Source organism: Magnolia sinica, chromosome 18, assembly GCF_029962835.1.
Source record: "Magnolia sinica isolate HGM2019 chromosome 18, MsV1, whole genome shotgun sequence".
NCBI lineage: Eukaryota > Viridiplantae > Streptophyta > Magnoliopsida > Magnoliales > Magnoliaceae > Magnolia > Magnolia sinica.
In genome coordinates, this window is record NC_080590.1 from 44936499 (window position 1) to 44943455 (window position 6957).

Below are 6957 nucleotides of genomic sequence, written 5' to 3' on the forward strand. Positions count from 1 at the left end.
ATTCGTGTGGCACATGTGACCGAAGCAATGTGCTCGACACATCTATAAAAGATCCATCGGGGCAAGGATCTTATCATAAATCCAGATATGCTCGATGATGCCATCTCTGATGCAAGATGATGAAAATTATCCTAGGATGCAAGATGGGAGATCAATCACACATTAATTTCAGCAATCAACATGTAAAATTAAGCATATCCTCATAACAAATTCAGAAATTCAGATTAATAACACGAAGATCCTAGGTTTTCACATTTACGGTGCATGAAAATATAAAATAGTCCAAGTTTGGCCCCACTTGGAAGTAGGGACTTTCAATCTAGCGTGGGTAATGCAACAACTACGTGGATAAATAATGATGCAAGCAAAAATCTGGTTTGGGAAAAGTTTTCAAAATTTTTTTTTTTTTTTAAAAAGATTTTGATTAGGGTTTTGGATTCATGGATGGGAATTTAGAAATGGAGTTTTTAGGGATTTAAAAGATCTTGGGTTTAGAATGTTATAATAGAAAAGAAAAGAGGAAGACAAGAGAAGGAGAAGAATAACTTTTGAATAAGAGAGGGAAGGATGTAAGAAGAAAAATACCTTTCAAAGAAGAGGAAGATGAAGGATTTACCTTGGAATCTACCACCAAATAAGTGTTTACCCATCCACAATTTAATTGGAATGGAGGGTTTCTCACAAGCCTTAAAACACAATGAGAAAATTCATTCAGACAAGAGAGCTTCTCTCTCTCTCTCTCTCTCTCTCTCTCTCTCCACCTCTCTCTCTTTTCTCAATAACATCACTAAGGTTGGAACTCCACCCCCCCTTTGCTTTTATAATTAAAAATTTAACATAATTATAACTATGTCACTCACTTAAGTGAAGTGGCTCATAATCAAAATAAGAAAACTAAAGCATTTATTATCAATCTAAACCATCAAATAAATCCTAATAATAATAATAATAATAAACTTAAAGAAAGCAAGATCGAAGTCCAAGGGGCCCAGATCAAGAAGATTTGGTGGCCCGATGGCCTAATCAACAAGATCCAATGGTCGAATCGATACGAAATAGAAATCTTACGAGTAAAATGGTTTCCTAAGTAGCCCACATGCATCGTCCTAAAGTGGGGTCTTCCTGATGCATGCCAATGCATGTGGGGTCTTCGAAATGGCCCGGCGGGCCCCATTTAGAACTTGTCACCCATCCACAAATAAGTTGCGCTGACGTGGGTAGTTGTCTCAATCTCTAGTACACCCGTGTAGGTTATCTGATGTCCCCATCAATCTCCCTCGACTGAAGAGATTTCACCTCTGGCGAAATAAAACTACAATAATGCTTGAGGAGATGCAAGTCTTGTCATTAAAGCTCTACCTCTGTGATCCATGTACTGTCTAATTTTAGTATGCCCTTCCACTTGACAAGGTACTCCTGGTAATTGTCATGTCGTGTGGAAACCGCTTCTTCATCTAAGATATCCTTTATCTCCTATCTTCTCATAAGTATGGATGGTACGAATGGTAATCATTGAGAAGATGGGTCAGGTAATGGCCATGGGTTTTGGGACATGTCAAGGGCATCATCATCAAAGTTCATGGGAGGGTTAGGGGAATGTTCATGAAATGGTATAAGATCTTCCACATTAAATATGGAACTGATACTCATGTTAGGTAGAAGATCTATCAAGTAAGCATTTAAACCCAATCTTTTCAAGATTGTATATGGTCCAACGTTACGGGCTTGTAATTTTTTTATGGTTCTCTATGAAAACCTTTTGGAACATTTTAATCATGACTTCATCACCCATAACAAACTCTTTAAACTTATGGTGTGAGTCAGCAATCATTTTATATGTTTCATTACTTATATATATTCTTTTTCTAATCTCTGCATGCAAGTCATGCATATGTTGTATAGATGCATGTGCAAACTCTGAACGCCTATGTTGTATAGGCTCATCTACTTGTCTTTCCAAATCGACTTCCTCCCCATGATTCATTTGATCGTGATGAAGGTTTGGTAGAGTCAATGCGTGAATGTTCTGCACAGGTGTAAGCTCATCCGGTATGTCCTCTGGAATAACAACACTGGACTCATCCAATACTGAACTCACCTCAAATGATAACTCTACACTACCCTCGGGTGTAACCTCAAGTGGCATCTCCATAATAACATTAGGTGTGACATCACTTGCCATGTGGGCATACAACGTCAAATTAGTTTTAGTCTCTCTTTCAAACTCGTTGGCATTAACTATAGGAAGAGACTCAAGCTGAAGTTTCATCACTCCTTCTGGACCACGTTTCTTGACGTCGTCCTTTTCTGAGGTGCTCTTGGGTTGAAGAGGCTTCAAACAATCATTTTGTCTCTATATAGAAACAAATATGTATTTGAACGACCGAACACTGTTGCGTCCCTGTCATACAACCAAGGCCTGCCCAAAATGATGTGGCCTATATTCATAGGCAAAACATCACACCACAACGTGTCCATATAGGAACCAAAATAAATAGGAATGGGACAATGCTAAGAAACCATAATCGAAGATGCGTCAACCCATGAGACTCGATAGGATTGAGAGTGAAGAAAGACTAGCATACCTAAGCAGCCCACGGTGCTAGCAGAGACCACATTGTTGCAATTGCCACTATCAATGATCACCTTGCAGTTTTTGCCACCACAATTGGCATAAGTGTGAAAATTGAATTCTAGCGCCAATCATCACTTTCTATAATATGGCTTAAGGCGTAGTTAATAATTGTAAGTAGCATGATCTCAATTTGATCCCCAACTTGTGATTGGACATCTTTCCTAGTGTCAGGGTTCACCTAAAGGAAAGCCTTAAGTTGATTGACACGCGCATTGATTACGGTTAATTGAGTTGCAGTAGTCCTATTGTATGCTTTAATAGCCGTGAGATGGTTGTTGATAGCATTAAGGGCTTCAGCAATCTGCTCTAGATTCATAGTGGGATGTCGACCAAAGCTACGTCCAAAACGAGTGGCCATACACAAGATAACTCTTAGGGAAAAACCTAAATCCTAGGGTAATGTTATTGCAAAGACATAACCAACCTAGAAATCAACTTGGATACACTAGGGACACTAATCTGAAATTTCAGCAAGCCACTACCCTCAAATATTATGTTGAAAATTTAGCAGGATGGTAATCTGAAGGTGCTAAACTGAAAATTCAGCAAGAGTGTAATTTGAAAATTACAAACTAAAAATTCAGCAATGTGTCAACATAAGATTACTATGTTGAAATTTCAGCAATGGTGTAAGTGGAAACGCTAGTTGAAAATTCAGTAATAGGATACTTTAAAAAAAAATAAAAATCAGCAATATGATCTTATATGTAATGTATGCTCTACTAATCCTAGGTGTGACCCTAACCTAGATGTAACACAAAAATCTACTAATGGCTTTGATACCAAATTTGATGCAGGATGATGGAAACTGACCTAGGATGCAAGATGGAGATCAATTACACATTAATTTCAGCAATCAACATGTAAAATCAAGAATATCCTCATAATAAATTTAAAAATTCATATTAATAACATGAAGATCCTGGCTTTTCACATTCGCGGTGCATGAAAATATAAAATAGTTTAAGAGTAACCGACCCACTTGGAAGTAGAGACTTCCAATCTAGCGTGGGAAATGCAGCAACTACGTGGATAGATAATGATGCAAGCAAAATTCTAGTTTGAGAAAAGTTTTCAAAATTAAAATAAATAAATAAATAAAATAGATTTTGATTAGGATTTTGGATTCATGGATGGAAATTTAAGAATGAGGTTTTTAAGGATTCAAAGGATATAGGATTTAGAAGGTTGTAATGGAAAGGAAAAGAGGAAGACAAGAGAAAGAGAAGAATAACTTAAGAAGAAGAGAGAGGAAGGATGTAAGAAGAAAAATACTTTTCGAAGAAGAGGAAGATGAAAAATGTACCTTGGAATTCACCACCAAATAAGCTTTTACCCTTTTACAATTCAATTAGAATGAAGGGTTTCTCACAAACCCTAATATACAATGAGGAAAATTTATTCACACAAGAGAGCTTCTCTCTTTTTTCTTTCTTCTCAATAACACCACTAGGGTTGGAACTCCACCATTCAACATAATTATAGCTATGCCACTCACTTAAGTGAAGTGGCCCATCATTCAAAATAAGAAAATTAAAACATTTATTATTAATCTAAACCATCAAATAAATCTTAAAAATATCAAAAAATATAAAGAAAGCAATATCAAAGTCTAAGGGGCCCAGATTAGGAATATCTGGTGGCCCGATGGCCTGATCGACAAGATCCAACGGTTGAATCGACACGAAATAGAAATCTTATGAGTAAAATGGTTTCTTAAGTAGCCCACATACATCATCCCAAAGTGGAGTCTTCCTGATGCATGTTCAATGTATGTGGGGTCTTGAAAATAGCCCGGCAAGCCTCATTTGGAACCGTGTCACGCCCCAAATCCAGAGATCAGACTCACAGGAATCCCGATCGCCGAATCCAGTGCCGATAGCCTCCGTGATACCCCATTCTCGGCTCCCAGCGCCCATATGCCAGATTCCGATCCTAGGATCCTACAAGGAGGATTTTTCAACGAACATTTATCTTGTAAGAAGCATAACCACAAGTTTACCCAAATCGTAAAGGCAACATCATCATCACATATCCACTAATATAATCATTTAAATACAATGTTGAAAGGGAAATACATATATCAAAATCAGGGCTCCAGAAGTCCGCTGCACGCTCCAAGCTCAATGCTGCTGCTGTAACTTAACGCCACCTACACGCATCCATCGTGCATAAGCTTATAGAAAGCTTAGAGGGTGGTGAAAGTGTGTATACAAGGTAAGTGCCAAGTAAGCAATATCAGAGTAATCAGAGTAAGCGGAAATACCGACAAGCCCATAAATCATACAATATCAGAGAAATGCGAAAACATGTTGATAGGCCTATAAATACCATTAGCCTTATCCAAAGATGCGATGCAACAATATAATAAAAATAATATCATGTACTGATGAAGCAATGTAGATCAGTTATGCAATGCAGAGACAGTAAGCCAAATATCAGATGCCGATGATGCAATGCAATATGCGATGCAAATGAAATGACTAAGCTAGAGTGAAGTTGGGATGATAGTACGTAGTATCGTAGGCTATGGGGTCCATCACAAGGGGTTTCTATCCAAACCGGTCCCATACCTAAATTTGGATAGCCAGACTCAATGTAGTAGACTCCTGATCTCAGGTTAGTCGCGCGCCCAACCGAAATCTTTGCCATAACGAAGATACACAATAATTAGTTGCGCACCACCAGCCCGAGTGGATAGTAAATGAATGAATGAATAAGCATGCAACTCCTACTCAAAAAGTCCACATATCAGTATGGTTCCTCTCTGAGAAATCACCGGGGTCTATTACACTCCAAACCAGATTGCTGCCTCATCGCGCGTAACAAGTTGAGTGGTAGAGACCTCACTATCCGCCTGCCAATATCGGGCTCAACTCATCGATAGCGGACTCATTCCTCGAGCTAGTCAGACTCAGCCTAGCATTGCCCCCTCCTCTCGGGCAGGTAAAGCCGTGCCCCCTTCCAACCGACCACTACACAGTGGGAGACGCAGCCTAACGGTATGCGACCCTCATACGCTCATACATCCACTCAGTATAGACGTTGGAGCAACCTCTGAAACCAAGAGGGTTTAGGGACTTTCACCCAGGGATATCTATAGCACCCCATGTAGAACAAATTTTCGGTGTCCCATCTGACCATCCACGAAATACCTGTGGAGGCTATGACCCTGATGTCGCTAGGGCGTACAGTAATCACAACACACAATGCAAGATGCATGAGTCATACAAATCAGTCATGCATCAATCATGTGCATACCGTGTACTCATGTGAGACAATCTACGCCTATCAAGGAGTCTCATAACAATATGCCCAATGGCATATGCGATGGTCAATCACATCTCATAACAAACATGCAGATGATGCGTATGGGCATGTATTATGACGTTATGTTGTCACATACTCATAATCGGTATCAATAACTGGCATCAACAATCGTCCTCGACAATGTGGACATTTAACCAACATTGCCCCCAAGGAATGGCTACATAGAGCCAAACATATAATGGGCCTATGGCCTCACATGAAGACCTAATATACAATACAATGGGCCTTACTCAAGGGTTTAATACACATCACGATGGGTCTTTCATATGGGCCTAACATAGATCACAATGGGCCTCATCACATAGGCCTCGACAATCGGATTCGGCCTATACAATCGGCCTTGACAAACCGGAATCAATCTATACAATCAGAATCGGCATATATAATCGGCCTCGACAAATCGGAATCGGCCTCGATACTTGGCCTCAACAATCGAAATCGATCGATAATCGGAATCAACAAATCAGTCTTGTCAATCGGCAATCGGTCATGACAATTGAAATCGATCGATAATCAGAATCGGCAAATCGGTCATGTCAATCAGAATCAGCAATCGGTCATGATAATCAGAATCGATCGATAGTCAAAATCAACAAATCGGTCTCGTCAATCAGAATCGGCAATCAGTCACGACAATCGAAATTGATCGATAATCAGAATCGGCAAATCGGTCTTGTCAATCGAGATCGGCAATCGGTCAATCGAAATCGATTGATAATCAAAGTTGGCAAATCGGTTACATCAATTGGAATCGACAATCGGTCATGACAATCGGGGTCGATCAAAAATCAGAGTCGGCAAATCGATCACGACAATCGGATCGATCGATAATCAGAATCAGCAAATCGGTCACGGTAATCGGAGTCGGTAATCGGTCTCGACAATCGGGATCGATCGATAATCAGAGTCGGCAAATCTGTCACAACAATTGGATCGATCGATAATCAGAATCGACAAATTGATCATGGCAATCGGAGTTGGTAATTGGTCTC